The sequence below is a fragment of the Bidens hawaiensis genome, unplaced genomic scaffold, assembly GCF_021521415.1.
Source record: "Bidens hawaiensis isolate Kalapana, Puna unplaced genomic scaffold, B.hawaiensis_p1.1 tig00001792_1, whole genome shotgun sequence".
In the NCBI taxonomy this organism is placed as follows: domain Eukaryota; kingdom Viridiplantae; phylum Streptophyta; class Magnoliopsida; order Asterales; family Asteraceae; genus Bidens; species Bidens hawaiensis.
In genome coordinates, this window is record NW_027491100.1 from 267,057 (window position 1) to 291,221 (window position 24,165).

General features: G+C 39.9%; 1 long non-coding RNA gene across 1 annotated transcript in view; it reads right to left on the reverse strand.

Moving 5' to 3' along the window:
* Positions 1-492: 492 nt before the first annotated feature.
* LOC143597353 (uncharacterized) overlaps positions 493-24,165 on the reverse strand; it is a 135,451-nt gene continuing 111,778 nt past the window's right edge. Inside the window, exon 3 of the long non-coding RNA XR_013146889.1 lies at positions 493-659. This is a non-coding gene — a long non-coding RNA (uncharacterized LOC143597353). The remainder of the gene's footprint in view (positions 660-24,165) is intronic.

Consider the following 24,165-nt stretch of genomic DNA (forward strand, 5'->3'; position numbering starts at 1 on the left):
TATGGGGAATTTTGTGTTGTTTTAATTTTGTTAATTTTTTGTTTTGTTTAATATATTCGAGAAACTGTATTACAATAAATTTATGAGGAAAAGGAATACGATCAACCAAAAAATATTTTGTGTTTTGAGACTTTGTGTTTAGTACAATATTTTAAAAAACAAAGTGAAAAAATCTAAGTCTATGAACACAGTCTATGAGCCTTATGTTGTTCTTGGACTTGATCGAAAGTCTCTGGAGATGTAATAATAAAAACCCAGGTTGATACAGTAATTTAAGAAAAAAAATATAACCGCTGTGAATTTAAATCATAATATCATAATATATCGGTATAAATGAGCACTACCCGGCCAGTACCCACAAATAAAAAATACACACATTCAAATGTTAATGTTTTAAACACACAAACCAGATACAATCCCATAATGGTCCAATTGTCTTGGTTGCAGCACTCCAATAAAAAAAGACTCCATGTTTGGTGGTTAACGTGATACTATCCAGTTCGTTTAAAATGGACTGTTCGGGCAGGTGAATCATCTTAGGGCTGAGCTTACTCTGTTGGGCTATGTCTGAATCATAGCCGTCTAGAGGTGCGCCGGTGTACGGGACGTAGTTTAGAGGAGCTGCAACAATCGGAACTTGATCAGCCCAATTCTGAAATCTGAAATCATAATTAAGGTTCACAAACAAAAATCAAACTATGCAAAACATGTGAAACTTGAAATAAATTAAAGAAAAGAATGCAGATATTGCAAAAGGTATGTGATCAGTATTTTAATAATTCATAAAATGTTGTTTTTCGAAGATTCCATGTGGGGACGATGTTACTCGTCTTAATATAAGTGCTTAAGACCGATAACTCACCTGTTTTTTTTATTAAACTACAACATCTACATCAGTATACAAATAAACATTTATTAAGTCATGGCATCTTCATCAATTATGGATGGTAAAAAGAACATCAATTTGTAGTGTGTTTGTCATAATTATGTTCCCTTCATTTCTTTTGCTATTAAAAAGCACAAAAAAGACACTTGTAAGTCGATTTCCTAGAGGCTTCACCACTCATACCCGGCGTTCATTTTACATATACATATATGTTCTTATTCAAGATTATATTTCTTTATCGTTTCATGGATTTGAATTGTATTTTTATCCATTTACTTAAATCTCATACTTAAATAATAAACCTTAGACACCGTGACACAAACAAAATATAACAATCTGAGTCGCAATTAGCAAAACTTGAAACTATCATGTGTTTTCCTTAACGTGGATTAATTAATTCAATACTCATGAAAAGAAAAATGTGTAGAAAAATACATGGTAGAAGAAGAGAAATGAAGGGAAGCAACATATTACCCCTTTGCTGAGGTGGGATTGAACAAATACTCTTTAAATTGACCAGTGATTTCCTAATTTTGGCCTCGTCCACTATATGTGTATGCTTCTGAACCATTATATGTTCTTTAGAGCATAAACTCTTTCATGTTCACTACATCATTTCACCGTTATAAATAAATACATAAAGAAAGAGAGAAATAAGTAAATCAAATAGGATCAACAAAGACCTAATAATATAACAATAATAAGAAAAACTTTTGAAACAAAATTTAAAACCTAATGATATAATAATTAAATAATTGAAACAAAATTCGAACACCTAATGACATAATAGTAAAAAAAATAAACATTAATTAGGAAATAAAGAGTAAGATTACCGCTTTTGAGAGAGTCGGGATATTGAAAAGGATATGACGACGATGTAGAAACTAAGCGGACAAGGCGACCTTTATATAAGATTGTGGAAAACCAAAGTTTTTTACATTAAACGATGTGTGATGGGTCTGTTGTATAAGATTGAGAAAAGGAAAACTTTTGTTTGTTAAGCGATATGGGATGGGTATATTACTAGCAATCAAACAATATAATCCAACTATTAGCCATCAACAATTTTGTAACACCCCGTAACCGCAGCGGAAACGTAAACGGAATGCAACAGACACGTCTGATATCAACAGCATTCCTTATAAAGAAAACACCACTACATTAATTTACATCATATTACATTGTTCCGAGTTTAGTTACCATCTAGGCGTTAGCACATAAGTTTTACCAACAATACATTAAATATTTAATACAAAAAGATCATTAAGCTTCCACAAAAAGCACGCATCGTCAAGCATGTAGCACTTATTCCAGTTTGGGAGTACCTAGAAAGCATGTAAAGAAAACTGGTCAACTACGAATAGTTGGTGAGTTTCACTAATTTAAACAACTGTGACAAATCATTATAATAATCATATATTAGCGATGTAATTATGCTGAGCCCACAAGTGAAACCTCTGTTAACCCAGTACTTTACCCGTTCCGGGGGCAATGTTAACCCAGAAACACTTCTAGAGACATCTGGGGACACTGTTAACCCAGTACAGTACCCATTCCGGGGGCAATGTTAACCCAGAAACACTTCTAGAGACATCTGGGGACACTGTTAACCCAGTACAGTACCCATTCCGGGGGCAATGTTAACCCAGAAACACTTCTAGGGACATCTGGGGACACTGTTAACCCAGTACTGTACCCATTCCGTACGATTCCCGTACAATCAAATATTTATAAATACACGCAAATCCATGCGTTCAGTATGTACTTAAACATTTAAATAGTAACATGCTTTCCGCCCCGGGAAAATATTTAGAAACAATTCAGAAAAAGGGGCTTTTGAAACTCACCTTATGGCAAGCAGTAACACAGTATGTGAGCTATTAATCCGGATCTGTAATACGATCCCTAAATTCGTTACTATACAATCACTATTAATATAACTTTAACCGTGTTAACCGGTACATCTGGGAACACTGTTAACCCAGTACTGTAACCGTTCCGGGAGCAATGTTAACCCAGAAACACTTCTCCGGACTCAGATTGTGATATCGTTTAGAGTTCACTAGTCAAAATTACTATTAGTCGTTTTTCCCGTTTTGTGTGCCTAGCACGATTATCCGTTTTTACGTTTCAAAAATGAGTTTGGTCACAGACGACCCGAAAATAGTTGTTGACTGATAATTTAATTAAAGTTGTGAATTTAGAGCTCGGTTTAGACGCCCCGATTGGCCGCGGGACCCATTTCCGTCTTTGGCGTACCGGAAATTGTTTAAGCGGTTAAAATTACTCAAATCATCCGAATTATTTTCGGATGATTTACATTTAACTCAGTTATATGAAAATAGTTCATTTTTAGGGTTTTTATACACCAGTCAGTTCGTTTAGACGAACTTTACCGGTTTACGCGTTTTAAGCTTTAAAAGTTTGTTTTTATCTTCTTTTTAGCACAAATAATTATCCGTTTAGTCTCGGATCTAAAAATTTTGCACCAATCACTTTTTGACAGTGGGGAAGTTTATAAAAATATTTCCAGAATTAATTTTTATATTTAAGATTTATTTATCTATTTTTAAACACCATTTAAACACTAAATATGTCGTAAATACCAAACGATCTTAGAAAAATCCCAAATTTTTCCTGGATGACCCCTGCCATCCCCATAGTCCCCTGTAGATTTTCCAGAACAAAAATCTCTTCTTACATGCAATTTTCACTAAAACCGAGCTAGAAAACCCTAGAACTCGTTTAACCGAAAAGCCTACTTAGACTTCTCCAACGGACCTAAAATTTTGTGTGTGACTTTTACATGTTATAAAATGCTTATCTGGAATTTTCCAGAATTTTTCATGATATTTAACTATTTTTCACCATTTTTAGCCAAAACCGAGCATTAAATTCACCAAATATTCATCCTTTGTCCAAAAATTACCAAACTTTCACAGATCTCATATTTTCATGTGTAGATCATCTCTGTGAAATTTCGTGACCAACTCTAAACGTGTCACAATCTGTCCAAAACACAAAAAATCATACAAAAACCGAACTACCTTGTGTTTCTAGCTTCAAATCGCAAGGATCTCGCTTTCCAGCCTTTGCTAACAAATAGATACAACACCTACAAGCACAATAACACCACACCAAGCAAGTTACACCAACAATCAAGCCATTTCTTTCATGGTTTCGGTTATGATATAAAAACAAAGATTTAAACCGTAAAAATTCGTTTTTGGTTCGTTTAACTCCTTTCTTGGACCAAGATCCCTTGTATAACCCGTATACAGCACTTGATCATGCAAGAATCGGTTTTCATCTTTGAAAACTCATTTTCTTGCAAACAAACTCAAGAAACGAAGATGGAAACGTATATAACCCGATCATTACCTTGTTTTCTTGCTAAAAATTCTCGGTTTTAGATCATGAAGTGAGAGAGAAAAAGGATTTGTTGAATGGTTGATGAGAAAAAAATGATAAGGAAAGGGGTTATCCCCTCCTTTATCCGATCGGCCCAAAGAAAGGGGTGGGGTGGGACCCACTTCTTCATTTTTAGCCACACATTCAGATTTCTGTAATCTGGATAATGTTTTGGATAATCTGGTTCAGTTCGTTATTCGGTTAAATGTTTAGTTCGGCTTAAAACGAGACTAAAATGGTCGTTTTCGGCTTAAAAAAAGAACTTTATGTAAAATCGATTTAAAAACTTTAAAAACTTAAACCATGACATTTATTAACTTAAAAACATCATATTATTAATAATTGTGCATCTTTTTCGGCTTGATCGATCGTCTATTGCTTGGTTTGGTATTAAAGGTTTCGTTTAATGTACCGACGTACCATTAATCGAAATTTCTTTTTCTGTGCTTTAATTCACTTATCCCGAAGCTTTAATACTTCGTAAACATCACTAAATATCATATATCTCGTCTATAATGTAATCCTCGATTCGTTCGGGCTTCAATAACCGTTAATCGGTTAATCGTATTTCCAATACGATTAACTGTATAATCGAGTATAATCCGTAATGTGAATCATACATACTCGTATAAACACATTATAATTCATATATTCATTATTAAGTAACACATAAATAGTATATACCGGTTAGGGTATACCTGATTCTGCCGGAATCGTTACATTCTCCCCCGTAAAAGAAATTTCGTCCTCGAAATTTTTACGCGTCGACTACTTTCTTTTGAGGAAATAGATAAGGGTATTTCTTCCGGAATTCGTCCTTTCGTTCCCATGTATATTCTGGGCCTCGTTGCGAATTCCATCTAACTTTGACCAACGAAATCTTATTGTGTCTAAGTTGCTTGATTTTCCCTTCTACTATTTCTATAGGTTCCTCTACAAAATTGAGCTTATCACTTATTTGGGCACCCTCTAAAGGTAACACCGATGTCTCATCCGCCAGACATCTTTTCAAGTTCGATACGTGAAACACGTTGTGAACTGCACTCAGTTCATCGGGTAATTCTAATCGGTATGCTACGGGACCGATTTTTGCAGTAATATCGAATGGTCCAATATATCTCGGGGCTAACTTCCCCGCCTTTCCAAATCTGACTACACCCTTCCAAGGTGATACCTTCAAATACACTTTATCACCTTTTTCAAACGACAATAGTTTTCTACGGGTATCGGCATAACTCTTCTGCCGATCCCGCGCGGCCTTCAGATTGTTCCTAATTTCAAGGATTTTGCTGGTCGTTTCCTGGACCAGGTCCGATCTAATAACCTGAGTGTCGCCCACTTCAGTCCAGCAGAGTGGAGATCGACACTTCCGACCATACAATGCTTCGTAAGGCGCTGCCTTTATACTGCTATGGTAACTGTTATTATAGGAAAATTCAACGAGTGGGAGATGTTGATCCCAATTTCCCTTAAAATCCAGCACGCATGCACGAAGCAAATCCTCCAGGGTTTGGATGGTCCTCTCAGACTGACCATCGGTCTGAGGGTGGTAAGCTGTGCTTAGATCGATACGCGTTCCCAGCGCTTCTTGGACAGCTTGCCAAAGATTGGAGGTGAAATGGCTATCCCGATCGGAGATGATTGAGATGGGTATCCCATGACGAGACACAATTTCGTTTATATAAATCTGCGCAAGTCTCTCAGTGTTATAATTATTTCTAATCGGAATAAAATGTGCCGATTTGGTTAATCGATCCACGATTACCCAAATTGCATCATGTCCTCGGGACGTCATAGGGAGATGTGTCACAAAATCCATTGTGATTTGCTCCCACTTCCATTCGGGAATTTCCAGTTGTTGTAACATCCCCGAGGGTTTCTGGTGCTCCGCCTTAACTCTCGCACAAGTCATACACTTACCGACGTACGTTGCTATATCCTTTTTCATACCCGGCCACCAGTAGAACTCTTTCACATCCTTGTACATCTTATCCGATCCCGGATGTATGGAATATTTCGATCTATGCGCTTCGTCCATGATTAATTCACGAAGGTCATGGAGGGTCGGGATCCAAATCCGATTTTTGAAATAGAGAATTTCGTCCACGCGCTGTTCGAAATCCTTCTCATTGCCGTAAAGTCCCTCATTTTCCAATTGTTCCTCTTTCAACGCCTCACGTTGAGCGACTCGAATCAGGTCCGAAAGGTTCGACTGGACTATCATCCCCAGCGCTCGCACTCGCAATGGCTTAACCCGATCTTTCCTACTCAAGGCATCGGCTACGACGTTAGCCTTGCCGGGGTGATAACGGATGTCACAGTCATAGTCGCTTAACAACTCGACCCATCTTCGTTGCCTCATATTCAGTTCTTTCTGATCGAATATGTGTTGCAAACTTTTATGATCGGTGAAGATGGTGCACTTCGTACCGTAGAGATAATGTCTCCAGATTTTAAGTGCGAAGATAACCGCTCCCAGTTCTAAGACGTGAGTAGTATAATTTTTCTCGTGTACTTTTAACTGTCGGGAAGCATAGGCTATAACCTTATTATTCTGCATCAACACGCATCCTAACCCTCTACGCGATGCGTCACAATACGCGACAAAACCATCGTCTCCATCGAGGAGACTTAAAATCGGCGCTTGGCACAATTTTTGCTTTAACGTTTGAAACGCCGTTTCCTGCTCTTCCCCCATTCATACTTTCGATCCTTTTGAGTCAGGAGAGTTAAAGGTTGGGCGATGCTGGAAAAGTTCTCTATAAATCGACGATAATATCCAGCTAAACCTAAGAATTGGCGGATTTCCTTTGGCGTTTCAGGCGCTTGCCAATTCTTAATTGCTTCAATCTTACTCAGATCAACGTGTATTCCTTGATGGTTTACAACGTGACCGAGGAATTGCACTTCTTGTAACCAGAAATTACACTTGGAGAATTTTGCATACAACTTCTCCTGATTCAGAAGCTCTAAAATTATTCTTAAGTGTTGCTCGTGCTCTTCTTTACTTTTCGAGTAAATCAAAATATCGTCAATAAACACGATGACGAATTTGTCGAGGTAGGGTTTACAGACTCGATTCATGAGGTCCATGAACACTGCCGGCGCATTTGTTAGCCCGAAAGTCATAACTAAGAACTCGTAATGGCCGTAGCGAGTCCGGAATGCGGTTTTTGGGATATCTTCTTCCTGAATTCTAACCTGATGGTATCCCGATCTAAGATCGATTTTTGAAAAATAGCTCGCACCTTGCAGCTGGTCAAACAGATCATCAATTCGGGGAAGAGGGTACCTATTTTTGATTGTTAACTTGTTCAACTCCCTGTAATCAATGCACATTCTAAGGCTCCCGTCCTTCTTTTTCACGAATAATACAGGTGCACCCCACGGGGAATGACTAGGACGTATAAATCCTTTATCCATCAATTCTTGCAACTGATTGGATAATTTTTGCATCTCGGACGGTGCAAGTCGGTAGGGTGCTTTAGCAACAGGGCCAGCTCGAGGTATTAAATCGATTCTGAATTCGACCTGTCGGGTTGGCGGTAATCCAGGAAGTTCTTCTGGGAAAACTTGTGGAAATTCGAGTACTACCGGGATATCTTCCACCCGTTTCTCCTCAGAATCTGTGGCCGTCAAGCTCGCTAGATACGCCACACATCCCTGGCGTATATATTTTAACACCTTGAGGTGGGATATAAATGGTATCATTGTGCCCGACATCTCCCCTTGCACTAACACCTCTTCGTCATCCGACACCCGGATCTTGACGATTTTCTTTTCACAGTTTATTTCCATTTTGTTACGTGCTAACCAATCCATTCCCACTATCACGTCAAAACTACCTAATTCTACCGGTAATAAGTCAATCAGGAAGGATTGATCGTTCAGAATAAAAGGGCAATTCCGAACTATCTGATTGACTATCATGGTTTTACCGTTAGCCACTTCTACGGTATAAGGTTCTATGGTTTCACTAATTGGAAGGTTTGCTATCGATAGGAACTTAACGGAGACAAAACTTCTATCGGCGCCCGTATCAAATAATACAGAAGCGTAATGATCATAGACGAGGAATGTACCTGTCACTACGCTGGGTCCTGGCATGCTTCGTTCGCCCCCATCACAAATGCTCGGTCTCTCACCGGATTGGACGACGATGCCTGACCCACGGTTTGCCTCCCAATTCCTCCCTGGTTCAGTTTCGGACAGTATCTCTTGAAGTGATCTGTGCTGCCGCATTCAAAGCAAGCACGGCTGGTGGTCATCATTTGGTTTCCTTGTGGGTTTTGTTGTCGGGCTGGTTGGGTCCTAAATGGCTGCGCACGGATAGGTTGCGGTTGTCGGTTCAGATTGTTCAGGTTTGTCCTACATCTCGGTGCGTAGTGCCCATCCCTGCCACACCGGTGGCACACTACCTCCTTGCACACGCCACCATGCTGGTAACCGCATTTTCCACACTTAGGGAACGTCCCTTTCTGTGATTCCTGCCTTCTGCCTGAACTAGTCATGGCGTAGTTCTGGGCAGCGGGCCTAGCACGTTTATTTTGCTGCTTCTCCTGATCCTATGGTCATACGTACCCCGCTTTCCCCCGGCAGACTCTCCTGCCACCTTCAGTGACCCACTTCTCACGAAATCGTATGTGACGATACCAGCTTGCGTCACCGCACCCTCAAACGTCTCGTGTCCCCCAGCGTTGACTATACTCCTTACTACTGGAGTTAGTCCCCATATATAACGCTCAACCCTCTTTGACTATGGGGTGACCAACCATGGCACCAATCGCGACAACTCATTGAATCGGTTCGTATAACCCAAGTGGTCTGCCCCCTGCATCTCCAGGTTCCACAATTCGTTTTCTAATTTCTGCAGTTCGTTTTTCGGGCAGAAATGCTCTAGTACAATTGCCTTGAGCTCTGCCCAGGTCATGCAGTTTGTCGCTGCCTGACCGCGAGTTTGCACTAATGTGTTCCACCATGTCAAGGCATGGTCCGTGAACGTGCAGGTAGCATACTTAACAACGTAATCCTCAGGGCAGTTGCTGATGTTCACCACAGACTCTATTTTCTCAATCCACTTAACCAACCCATTTGGTCCCTCAGACCCGCTAAATTCTAGGGGCTTGCACAACATAAAATCTTTGATTGAACATCCCTTTGTTGCAGGAGTCGGTTCAGTGCGGTTCGTTTCTACACTAGGTATATGGCCATTACTGTCTGTAACGACCACCCTAGGCGGTGCGTCATAACTCGGAATCGGATTATCGTTCGGTGGAAGATTAACATTTTGTTCCCCATCATTATTGGTGGTCGTTTGATTGCTCGCAGGGCCTGGATTGGTCGTATTATTAATACTGGCGGCGATGCGCGAAACTATATCCGGTATCGCCGCCTCTAGCTGTCGAGCAATCAGACGGTCCACATCCACTTCTGACATTTGAGCTGACCATTTTGGTGCCATTCTACACAACATTAAGAAAATACATATAATTAATACAAATTCCAATCTCGATACACAACACATATTCCATTCATTAATAAACATCAGTACATATTACATAAACATCAGTACACATTACATAAACATCAGCCCATAGATTAAGTTTCCATACATCAGTCCTACATCGGCATCATTTCGACATAACCCGCTATGGGTCAGTGCTTGAATGATACACCCAATATCTACAGTGATATTCCCAAAAAGAGACCCCCTATGGGCTAGTGGCTGTACTATAACTACCCAAGATTCACTCTATGTTAGCATCGCCACTAACTGCTTACACAAAGTATCAAAAAGCGGACCCTGACTACTACCACCCTAACATGATCTAAGCATGGTGGTATACCAACCACACCAACACTGCCACCATCACCACCAACACCGCCATCAGACCCCGGATCCGTGTCTCCATCCGGTCAATCATCCACTGGGAGTATGCGCCCTCCCTCCTCAGCTGGCCAATAGCATACTGGCTGTCCAGTACGCAGTCCGCCAGGTGTCTCCTCCTCTGATCCCCACCGTCAAGGCGATGGTGTGCTCAACCACCTACTCGGTGAGCACTCGGAGCCATGCAGCCTCGGCGGAGGGACGCTCATCCCTCTCCAGCCTAGGGGTACCCCACACGGGTGGAGGCACAGGCTCGGGCTGGGGGCGGGAGGACTCGCCCCTGTGGTAAGTAGGTCTAGGTGAGGTAGAGGTAGGTGGGACATAGGGGACACTGGTCCCCGCCGTGAGGCGTGGACCAGGTCTGGGAGGGGTAGGGGTGGCCTGTGGTGCGGGTGGGGTGGGGGATCTTGCAACCCTAGTAGGGGAGGACAAGCTAGCACTCCTACGGCTAGTCTGTAACATCCCGAAATTTCAAGATAATATTAATTATATTACTTAATAATAGAGGGAAAGTTTACTCGGGTTATCGGGATATAAATAGAGTAGGAGTTGGTATGGGTCGGGCTAGTGTTGGGTAATGGATATGGGTTATGGACTTGGGTTATGAACGAAGGAAGGAGAGTCCATGGGCTTAAGCCCATGATCCCTAATATAAATACCCTTAACCACCATTTCTCACATATTCCATACACACACTCAAAACACACACATTCTAACCGATCAAGATTCGAAGCCGAGACCCGAGATTTTGTTGATAGATCTGAGTTGGTAAGGTAAGAACAAATCCAACAAAGCTAATATTACTGAAAATGGTTAGGATTGGATGGGTTAACCAGACCCGAAACCCAAACTGCCCAAATCGGACCCCTAAAACGTCGATTTTAGGCCGATTTGATGGTTGGGATTTGTAGGCGCCGATCATACGATTCCGTGGGTACCAAAATCGAGTTATTTGGCTAAGAAACGAAGGATTTACGGGCAAACAGATCTGCAGCGCGATAACTTCACCTGCAAGAATAAGTTCGCCTGATGAACTTCGCCTTCAAGCGTAACTTCGCCTTCAAGTGTAACTTCGCCTAAGGATAACTTCGCCTACGGCCAAGTTCGCCTAAGGTTTAACTTCGCCTGAAGCCAAATTCGCCTAAGGTTTAACTACGCCTAAAGCCAAGTTCGCCTAAGGTTTAACTCCGCTGAAGCCAAGTTCGCCTAAGGTTTAACTCCGCCAGAAGCCAAGTTCGCCTAAGGATAACTTCGCCTGAAGCCAAGTTCGCCTAAGGTTTAACTCCGCCTGAAGCCAAGTTCGCCTAAGGTTTAACTTCGCCTGAAGCCAAGTTCGCCTAAGGATAACTTCGCCTGAAGCCAAGTTCGCCTAAGGTTTAACTTCGCCTGAAGCCAAGTTCGCCTAAGGTTTAACTTCGCCTGAAGCCAAGTTCGCCCGAGGTTTAACTTTGCCTGAAGTGAAGTTCGTTTAGAAAATAAATTAAAAACCTAATGGAAAATGTGTTAAGACAGTTAATGTAAATAAAATTTTTCCAAGCTGATCTGGCAGCTCGACCCCAGCCAGGGGCTCTGCCCCTTGGACCCTGCTAGGGGCTGCCGCCCCTAGACCCCGCTGCCAGGGGCGCTGCCCCCGGACCCCCGTTCGTTGTGGGTCATATAAAGATAGAAATACATTATGAGAAGTGATATTTAATTGATACGTATACTTGTTATACAGTCAGCCATGCACAACTGAAGAAAGGAATTACGATTAACGGTGAACGTAACCGTGTTCAGGTGAGTTTCTAGCCCCCATTCCTTGTTATGTTTTCGGGGCTGTGTGCATACTCGATGTGTTGTTAATACATTTATCCTAAGTGATAAGTGTATGTCATATGTGATATGTGTGATAGATATGAATGATTGCTTGTCGGTACGCGAATGATCTTCGGATATTGCGCATACTGTCAGGTTATAAATGAAGGTACGAATATTATATATGGAAGATGTGCGAATGTTTCAAATGAATACTTGTCGGGGCGTGAACGATCTTCGGATATTGCACGTGTCGACAAGGGGTATGGTTGTTAAATGAATGAGGTAAAGAATGCCTAGAGTGTTCTTATGTTATAATGTAAGTATGTGTATATAGGTACACGAATGGCATGTGAGTTCTACGTTCGACATAGTAAGTTAGGATGGCAAATCCCTCTAGCTTTTGTCGGACATAGACTCGGCTGGTAATGGCGTAGTTAAGGACTGCGAGCCTTATAAGTGAAGTAGATGATATATGTAAACGTAGATAAGGACTGCGAACCTTATACGTAATGTAGATAGGCGTCAGCATAGGAAAGGACTGTGAACCTTATACGTGCTGTATTTGTAGCATAGGGGAGGACTGCGAACCTCGTACGTGCTATGAATTAGGTTGCAACATAGGGAAGGACTGCGAACCTTGTACGTGTTGTGGATGTATTTCAGCATAGGAAAGGACTGTGAACCTTATACGTGCTGATTTTGTAGCATAGGGGAGGACTGCGAACCTCGTACGTGCTATGAATTAGGTTGCAACATAGGGAAGGACTGTGAACCTTGTACGTGTTGTGGATGTACTATGGTATAGGGAAGGACCGCGATCCTTGTACGTACCATAAATGGTGAACATAGGTAAGGACTGCGAACCTTGTACGTGTTCACGACCTTGAGTACAGGTATAGACGGTGAACTATGAACGTACTCTCGGTAGACTGAGGTTAGTGATTGTAGATATGTATGTATGTATGGTAGCAAATATGTATGTAGAACAGAAGGGTAACTAGTGAAGTATGGATATGTATCTACAGATATGTATGTATGTGTATGTATTGTATGGCGTTCGATTAACTAGAACTCACTCAGCGTAGCTGACTTTTAGTATGCACGCAGGTGAGCTGATTATAGAGTTAGCATGAGGATGACACACGGCATGGATTGAACGGCTGGCATCTGAAGAAAGAAGTAAAAATGTTTTAAATATAAGGTTTTGTGTTATGGTATCAAAGAAAAGATTTAATGTTTTGTAACAAATGATTGATGTTTTATATTCCGCGAAAAGTTTTAATAAACTCTGATTTGAAGAACTGTGTTTATGAGTAAATCCGACGCTAAAGTAGGGTCACCGGGTTCGGGGCCTTACAAGTTGGTATCAGAGCAAAGTTCGAGAGATTTAAGCATCCTACATGCTTAGACTCGAACAGAGAATGGGATTTAAGTAAGAATGGAAAGAAGATGCCAGTCCAAGAATGCCATGTGTCGCTCAAGCAAGATCAGTAAAGGTAAAGTGTATGATTAAATGATATATGTTAATGAGAAAGAAAAGATATATGAACGATAGGGATAGGAATAATTGATTGTTTGATTTGACTAACTGCTTAAGTAGAACCAGCACAAATAGACTCATAAAGGGAAGTGTATAGGACACGGAAAGCAACGTGATCAGCTAGTCACAGCTGGCCACTGTTATTACCTGTTAGCCTTGCTATCCTTGTACTAAATAGTTCCTTGAGTGATGATGTTTGTGTTTTCCCTTTTAGAATACTAATGGCTGGAGCTGGAGAATTTGTTGGAACTGGGGGTCGCGCTGGACGTCGTGGCAGGCCTCGTCTTGTCCGGCAACCCTCGGTAGAAGAAGCTTCCCACACCGAAGATGAAGGAAGCGCAGCTGGAGGAGACCAGAACAACAACGAAGAAGTTCAACTTAGCCCTGCAGTTCAAGCAGCCATTGTTCAAGCTGTAGTTGCTGCTGTGAAGAACCTGAATCCTGAAGGATCTGCTGGAAGCCGTGAACGAACTGCTGAAGGGGCGGGTGGTGATGGTAGGAAGGATGGGGAAGGAGAAAGAGGGGCCTCGAGTGAGGATAAGTCTGTGAAAGTCGATGACAGGAGAAGAGGCCAAGGTGGGTGCAACTATAAGTCCTTCAAAGGATGCGACCCGCCAAAGCTGACTGGGTTGGGAGACGCAATCGCTACTCTCCAATGGATAGCCACTATGGACAAGGTTATCCGCATTAGCGAATGCCGTCCCGACCAAGCTGTGGGTTATGCTACTCAGTCATTTGAGGAAGAAGCTATGTATTGGTGGGAAGGTGTGGAGCAGAGAAAGCCTAGGGATGAGATCAAGGCGTTGAGATGGGACGATCTGAAGGAGTTGGTGATGAAAAAGTTCTGCGCGGATGCCGAGGTTGAAAGGACGGAGATGAAGTTCCTGAATTTAAAGGCCGGTATGATGACGCATCGTGAGTATACTACTGAATTCAACCGACTATCTAGGTTGGTGCCTGATATGGTTGACACTGAGGTCAAAAGAATCAAATGTTATGTGAGGGGATTGCCACAAAAAGTCCGCATGTTGGTCAGGGCAAATAAACCTGCTATTTTTGACTCTGCTGTTGAACTTGCAGAGGTGGTTTATGCTGACCTGGCTGAGGACGATGTGGTGGTGGGGGAAAAGAAGGAGAAGAAATGGGCTACCTCCGCTAAGCGGTCTGGCGAGATGGTGACAACAACTGATGAGAGGAAGGCCAAGGTTGGCAACAAGGATGCGTATAAGACGTGTGGGCGAGTACACCCGGGGGAATGCAGGATTGGGACAGACAGGTGCTATCGGTGCGGAAAGGGTGGGCATTACTCTCGAGACTGCCCTGATCGTCCAAAGTGCTTCAAATGCGGAAAAACTGACCACATGGCTAGGGATTGCAAGGAATCAGGGGCGGGAGGTACGAAAGGATAAAGACTTGGGAAAACTGCGGAGAGGAACACCTGATGAAGGAATAATTGCTCATGCAATGGTTTTATTAAATTACATTTGCTTAAGAACTTGTTTTGTGTTAAGGTTTAAAACTTATGTTTATCAGTGACGTGTAATATATTGAGTTTGGTTATGAATGATTATTATGTTATGATGAAATGTTGTTTTAGACAATAGTGTTAAAAGTACTAATCGAAACCCTTAGAAGGATGAGACGAGACTTGGTACATCGAGGGTCTCATGGACAAGCTACCTTAAATAGCTAAAACACATGACCACCATTCGATGGCTGCAAAGTCGGGAGTAAGAAGGATAACTCAGAAAGCGAAGGCGATTCAATAAAGTGTTTAAATATAAGAAGTTTTCCTTTTATAGGGAATAGGTTAGGTTTCGGGGACGAAACCTCTTTAAGGAGGGAAGACTTGTAACATCCCGAAATTTCAAGATAATATTAATTATATTACTTAATAATAGAGGGAAAGTTTACTCGGGTTATCGGGATATAAATAGAGTAGGAGTTGGTATGGGTCGGGCTAGTGTTGGGTAATGGATATGGGTTATGGACTTGGGTTATGAACGAAGGAAGGAGAGTCCATGGGCTTAAGCCCATGATCCCTAATATAAATACCCTTAACCACCATTTCTCACATATTCCATACACACACTCAAAACACACACATTCTAACCGATCAAGATTCGAAGCCGAGACCCGAGATTTTGTTGATAGATCTGAGTTGGTAAGGTAAGAACAAATCCAACAAAGCTAATATTACTGAAAATGGTTAGGATTGGATGGGTTAACCAGACCCGAAACCCAAACTGCCCAAATCGGACACCTAAAACGTCGATTTTAGGCCGATTTGATGGTTGGGATTTGTAGGCGCCGATCATACGATTCCGTGGGTACCAAAATCGAGTTATTTGGCTAAGAAACGAAGGATTTATGGGCAAACAGATCTGCAGCGCGATAACTTCGCCTGCAAGAATAAGTTCGCCTGATGAACTTCGCCTTCAAGCGTAACTTCGCCTTCAAGTGTAACTTCGCCTAAGGATAACTTCGCCTACGGCCAAGTTCGCCTAAGGTTTAACTTCGCCTGAAGCCAAGTTCGCCTAAGGTTTAACTACGCCTGAAGACAAGTTCGCCTAAAGTTTAACTCCGCCTGAAGCCAAGTTCGCCTAAGGTTTAACTTCGCCTGAAGCCAAGTTTGCCTAAGGTTTAACTTCGCCTGAAGCAAAGTTCGCCTAAGGATAACTTCGCCTGAAGCCAAGTTCGCCTAAGGTTTAACTTCGCCTGAAGCCAAGTTCGCCTAAGGTTTAACTCCGCCTGAAGCCAAGTTCGCCTAAGGTTTAACTCCGCCTGAAGCCAAGTTCGCCTAAGGTTTAACTTCGCCTGAAGCCAAGTTCGCCTAAGGATAACTTCGCCTGAAGCCAAGTTCGCCTAAGGTTTAACTTCGCCTGAAGCCAAGTTCGCCGAAGGTTTAACTTCGCCTGAAGCCAAGTTCGCCCGAGGTTTAACTTCGCCTGAAGTGAAGTTCGTTTAGAAAATAAATTAAAAACCTAAAGGAAAATGTGTTAAGACAGTTAATGTAAATAAAATTTTTCCAAGCTGATCTGGCAGCTCGACCCCAGCCAGGGGCTCTGCCCCTTGGACCCTGCTAGGGGCTGCCGCCCCTAAACCCCGCTGCCAGGGGCGCTGCCCCCGGACCCCCGTTCGTTGTGGGTCATATAAAGATAGAAATACATTATGAGAAGTGATATTTAATTGATACGTATACTTGTTATACAGTCAGCCGTGCACAACTGAAGAAAGGAATTACGATTAACGGTGAACGTAACCGTGTTCAGGTGAGTTTCTAGCCCCCATTCCTTGTTATGTTTTCGGGGCTGTGTGCATACTCGATGTGTTGTTAATACATTTATCCTAAGTGATAAGTGTATGTCATATGTGATATGTGTGATAGATATGAATGATTGCTTGTCGGTACGCGAATGATCTTCGAATATTGCGCGTACTGTCAGGTTATAAATGAAGGTACGAATATTATATATGGAAGATCTACGAATGTTTCAAATGAATACTTGTCGGGGGTGAACGATCTTCGGATATTGCACGTGTCGACAAGGGGTATGGTTGTTAAATGAATGAGGTAAAGAATGCCTAGAGTGTTCTTATGTTATAATGTAAGTATGTGTATATAGGTACACGAATGGCATGTGAGTTCTACGTTCGACATAGTAAGTTAGGATGGCAAATCCCTCTAGCTTTTGTCGGACATAGACTCGGCTGGTAATGGCGTAGTTAAGGACTGCGAACCTTATACGTGAAGTAGATGATATATGTAAACGTAGATAAGGACTGCGAACCTTATACGTAATGTAGATAGGCGTCAGCATAGGAAAGGACTGTGAACCTTATACGTGCTGTATTTGTAGCATAGGGGAGGACTGCGAACCTCGTACGTGCTATGAATTAGGTTGCAACATAGGGAGGGACTGCGAACCTTGTACGTGTTGTGGATGTATTTCAGCATAGGAAAGGACTGTGAACCTTATACGTGCTGATTTTGTAGCATAGGGGAGGACTGCGAACCTCGTACGTGCTATGAATTAGGTTGCAACATAGGGAAGGACTGTGAACCTTGTACGTGTTGTGGATGTACTATGGTATAGGGAAGGACCGCGATCCTTGTACGTACCATAAATGGTGAACATAGGTAAGGACTGCGAACCTTGTACGTGTTCACGACCTTGAGTACAGGTATAGACGGTGAACTATGAACGTACTCTCGGTAGACTGAGGTTAGTGATTGTAGATATGTATGTATGTATATTAGCAAATATGTATGTAGAACAGAAGGGTAACTAGTGAAGTATGGATATGTATCTACAGATATGTATGTATGTGTATGTATTGTATGGCGTTCGATTAACTAGAACTCACTCAGCGTAGCTGACTTTTAGTATGCACGCAGGTGAGCTGATTATAGAGTTAGCATGAGGATGACACACGGCATGGATTGAACGGCTGGCATCTGAAGAAAGAAGTAAAGATGTTTTAAATATAAGGTTTTGTGTTATGGTATCAAAGAAAAGATTTAATGTTTTGTAACAAATGATTGATGTTTTATATTCCGCGAAAAGTTTTAATAAACTCTGATTTGAAGAACTGTGTTTATGAGTAAATCCGACGCTAAAGTAGGGTCACCGGGTTCGGGGCCTTACATAGTCTCACTAGGCTCAGTGCTGGATGCTAAGCGTAAGCTCCTGGAGTTCCCGGAACTGACCTCCTCCGGGTCCTCCTCCACTGACAAACTTCGTGATCTCGACATCCTTACCTGTACACAAGTTAGCAAACATATAGTTTCTTCCATAATGTAAATCATAATTAATATACACATACTTATACAACTTTGTCACATAAAAATATTATCATATACTTACACATATGTTGCCAATTTTACCTATTAATGCTCCCCGTGACTTCCCTTGAATTCCCTCGTGCAGACAAGTCTGTTATTATGTTCCGAACCATAATAGCTCACTTGTCCATCCAAGTTCATCCAGATCTCGTCACTATAATTTATTAGTTGATATTCAGATCCTATAATACTTGAGCTACCGGTTATATTTTAGGTATCTTTTAAAAACATCCTAATTCTTTATAACCAATGGCTCTGATACCAAGTTCTGTAACACCCCGTAACCGCAGCGGAAACGTAAACGGAATGCAACAGACACGTCTGATATCAACAGCATTGCTTATAAAGAAAACACCACTACATTAATTTACATCATATTACATTGTTCCGAGTTTAGTTACCATCTAGGCGTTAGCACATAAGTTTTACCAACAATACATTAACATATTTAATACAAAAAGATCATTAAGCTTCCACAAAAAGCACGCATCGTCAAGCATGTAGCACTTATTCCAGTTTGGGAGTAGCTAGAAAGCATGTAAAGAAAACGGGTCAACTACGAATAGTTGGTGAGTTTCACTAATTTAAACAACTGTGACAAATCATTATAATAATCATTTATTAGTGATGTAATTATGCTGAGCCCACAAGTGAAACCTCTGTTAACCCAGTACTGTACCCGTTCCGAGGGCAATGTTAACCCAGAAACACTTCTAGAGACATCTGGGGACACTGTTAACCCAGTACAGTACCCATTCCGGGGGCAATGTTAACCTAGAAACACTTCTAGGGACATCTGGGGACACTGTTAACCCAGTAAAGTACCCATTCCGGGGGCAATGTTAACCCAGAAACACTTCTAGGGACATCTGGGGACACTGTTAACCCAATACTGTACCCATTCCGTACGATTCCCGTACAATCAAATATTTATAAATACACGCAAATCCATGCGTTCAGTATGTACTTAAACATTTCAATAGTAACATGCTTTCTGCCCCGGGAAAATATTTAGAAACAATTCAGAAAAAGAGGCTCGTGAAACTCACCTTATCGCAAGCAGTAACACAGTATGTGAGCTATTAATCCGGATCTGTAATACGATCCCTAAATTCGTTACTATACAATCACTATTAATATAACTTTAACCGTGTTAACCGGTACATCTGGGGACACTGTTAACCCAGTACTGTAACCGTTCTGGGGGCAATGTTAACCCAGAAACACTTCTCCGGACTCAGATTGTGATATCGTTTAGAGTTCACTAGTCAAAATTACTATTAGTCGTTTTTCCCGTTTTGTGTGCCTAGCACGGTTATCCATTTTTACGTTTCAAAAATGAGTTTGGTCACACACGACCCGAAAATAGTTGTTGACTGATAATTTAATTAAAGTTGTGAATTTAGAGCTCGGTTTAGACGCCCCGATTGGCCGCGGGACCCGTTTCCGTCTTTGGCGTACCGGAAACTGTTTAAGCGGTTAAAATTACTCAAATCATCCGAATTTTTTTCGGATGATTTACATTTAACTCAGTTATATGAAAATAGTTCATTTTTAGGGTTTTTATACACCAGTCAGTTCGTTTAGACGAACTTTACCGGTTACGAGTTTTAAGCTTTAAAAGTTTGTTTTTATCTTCTTTTTATCACAAATAATTATCCGTTTAGTCTCGGATCTAAAAATTTTGCACCAATCACTTTTTGACAGTGGGGAAGTTTATAAAAATATTTCCAGAATTAATTTTTATATTTAAGATTTATTTATCTATTTTTAAACACCATTTAAACACTAAATATGTCGTAAATACCAAACGATCTTAGAAAAATCCCAAATTTTTCCTGGATGACCCCTGCCATCCCCATAGTCCCCTATAATTTTTACAGAACCAAAATCTCTTCTTACATTCCATTTTCACTAAAAACCGAGCTAGAAAACCCTAGAACTCGTTTAACCGAAAAGCCTACTTAGACTTCTCCAACGGACCTAAAATTTTGTGTGTGACTTTTACATGTTATAAGAAGCTTATCTGGAATTTTCCAGAATTTTTCATGATATTTAACTATTTTTCACCATTTTTAGCCAAAACCGAGCATTAAATTCACCAAATATTCATCCTTTGTCCAAAAATTACCAAACTTTCACAGATCTCATATTTTCATGTGTAGATCATCTCTGTGAAATTTCGCGACCAACTCTAAACGTGTCACAATCTGTCCAAAACACAAAAAATCATACAAAAACCGAACTACCTTGTGTTTCTAGCTTCAAATCGCAAGGATCTCGCTTTCTACCCTTTGCTAACAAATAGATACAACACCTACAAGCACAATAACACCACACCAAGCAAGTTACACCAACAATCAAGCCATTTCTTTCATGGTTTCGGTTATGATATAAAAACAAAGATTTAAACCGTAAAAATTCGTTTTTGGTTCGTTTAACTCCTTTCTTGGACCAAGATCCCTTGTATAACCCGTATACATCACTTGATCATGCAAGAATCGTTTTTCATCTTTGAAAACTCATTTTCTTGCAAACAAACTCAAGAAACGAAGATGGAAACGTATATAACCCGATCATTACCTTATTTTCTTGCTAAAAATTCTCGGTTTTAGATCATGAAGTTGAGAGAGAAGAAGGATTTGTTGAATGGTTGATGAGAAAAAAATGATAAGGAAAGGGGTTATCCCCTCCCTTATCCGATCGGCCCAAAGAAAGGGGTGGGGTGGGACCCACTTCTTCATTTTTAGCCACACATTCAGATTTCTGTAATCTCGATAATGTTTTGGATAATCTGGTTCAGTTCGTTTTTCGGTTAAATGTTTAATTCGGCTTAAAACGAGGCTAAAATGGTCGTTTTCGGCTTAAAAAAAGAACTTTATGTAAAAACGATTTAAAAACTTTAAAAACTTAAACCATGACATTTATTAACTTTAAAACATCATATTATTAATAATTGCGCATCTTTTTCGGCTTGATCGATCGTCTCTTGCTTGGTTTGGTATTAAAGGTTTCGTTTAATGTACCGACGTACCATTAATCGAAATTTCTTTTTCTGTGCTTTAATTCACTTATCCCGAAGCTTTAATACTTCGTAAACATCACTAATAATGTCATCTATAATGTAATCCTCGATTCGTTCGGGCTTCAATAACCGTTAATCGGTTAATCGTATTTCCAATACGATTAACTGTATAATCGAGTATAATCCGTAATGTGAATCATACATACTCGTATAAACACATTATAATTCATATATTCATTATTAAGTAACACATATATAGTATATACCGGTTAGGGTATACCTGATTCTGCCGGAATCGTTACAAATTTTAATAATAAAATTCTAAATTTAACTTAGACAATGAAATTAGAAAGTCATAATACAATATCTATTCATCTTAATAATCTACCTATAGAAAACATACATACCAAAGAAAACAAAAGTGACTAAGGGAGCCACAACTTATTTTGAGCCCACTCAAGGAAATGCTACATTTGTGACATACGGAAAGAATTATCTATCTTTAGCCAAATATAAGCAAGAGTTTAGTGTTGCCAATGAACATTGGCTTCGCTAATAAAATTCAATATTTATGAAGCAATCCACTTGAATAAAATACCGTGTAAGAAATATTGAAGATATATAAGACACTATATTTCAAGTAAAGACTGCGTTAATAGAATTTTGAATCACCCGAAAGAGAAAGCAAATTATGCCACCTGCAACATTCCTCAAACATACAATTCACAATAAATTACCATATTTAAACAAGAATCATAAAAACTTTTGTAAACTAAAGTGAAGAACCATAATTTCTGATATATAAAACTGTAATAAAGACAAAAGCTGACTACTAAAACAAGAAACCGATTGCATACCATTTAAAAAAAATTGGAGTTCCTCACCTAATCCTTTTTAAAAAAATAAACAAAACAAAATAAAGTAAACATTTATTTTTAAGAGGCTGAGCACTGGTATAGATGTTGTGCTGTAATAAAAAATAAGTATTTATAAGACTTAAATACCTATAACTAGTACATGTAAGTAAGGTTGTCTCCACAATGTATCAGTGGAAAGTGCAAGTCAAACTCTTTGTTTATTAATTAACTAAGTGAGGATGGACGAATGATGTCAATCATTTTAAAGATTGCTTTGTTTGATGAAATCACAATTATTTTAGTTGTAAAACAATATTGGATTATGCAACAAATGGAACAACTATAAAATCTATCAATTGGATAAACATATAGACATGAATCGTCAGTTAATATTAATAAGAAATTAGTAGTCACGGTAGTGGTCATGCAGATGCACGGTACCTAATCCAAATATATGGGATAACTGTCTACCTAATTACCGGTTCGTTATTATAAAACCCACATAAATCAATGATTAAAGGTAAACGGCGCAATAACTATAAGAAATTAATCCTAAATGTTGATGAGCAAAAATCAATCACTTGATGATAGGCGAGTATTCCAGAAAAACAACCAATTAATCAATCAAAACAAACAAAAAGCATAATTAATCAAATATATAATCAAAAGTCAATCCAATTCTAGCCAAGAATCGCATATACAATCACTTCAAGCACAAGCCCTACACCTAAATTGATCACAAGTTGTTTAGCCTTACCTCAGCATTGTGATTATTTAAAGGCAACAAGATAATTCAAATGCAAAATTCAAAACAAGTCTTGATTTAGTTCTTCTAACATAAATATCTTTATATCTTCACCAACCTTGAAATCAGTTCAATCTAAAACCTGCATATGGGTATAAAATAAAGATAGATTTGTCAACACAATGTTGAGTGAGTAAAACACAAGTTAATTAAATATAATATAATATAAAAAGAGCGAAACTATCCTTATGAGATTTACAATTAAGCCATTGAGCAATTAATGGATATCAGTAAAATCATCGCCTTGCGAAGTGGGTTTTGGCTACTACGACAGTCATATGATCATACTAATAATGTGTATAAAATGGACCTCTCCGAATGCGTTGTCACAACCCGACCAAAGGCGGCAAAACATGCCGTGGTGCAACGGATTGCCCATGAACACATGACACTATTAAAGTGACAATATTTAAACAACACATTAATATCATTCAATCACCAAAAGTACACATCTTGTTCATACAAATAACACCAAATATAAGAATTTAATTGTTTATACTTCTAATAACCTAAACGGTCTCAAATAAGATAGCATCTTCGATGTAAGGCCCCGATACCGGTGCCCTACATTTGGTGTTGGATTTACTCATAAACGCAGTTCTAATTATCAGAGTTAATTGAAAACTTTCGCGGAACATAATAACTTCAACCATAATATATTACACAACATCGAAATCTCGTTTTATCAAACATTCATAGTCATTTAAAAAAATAAAACGTAGTCTTTAACACATCATAAAATTTCCTTGAGATGGCAGTATCTTCAATTCCATGCCATGTGTCCTCATCAAGCGAACTGCTGATTCTACTCACCTGTGTGCGTACTAAAAGTCAGCTACACTGAGTGGGTTCAAGTTAATCAGGTAACATACAATATTTTCACCTACTTATACATACGCATCCAAAGATACATATTATATACTTAACCTGCTCATATTTCTTTCATACACATATAATTATTTACATTCTTGCTTTCATTCATTCTTTTATCCTTTCTTTTCATACCTTACATCTATCAATACTTTACATACTTATACGTTTTAAAGAGCATTACGCTCTACTGCCTCGAGTATTATTAGTGCTCGGTCCCTTTTTCTGCCTTGAGTATTAC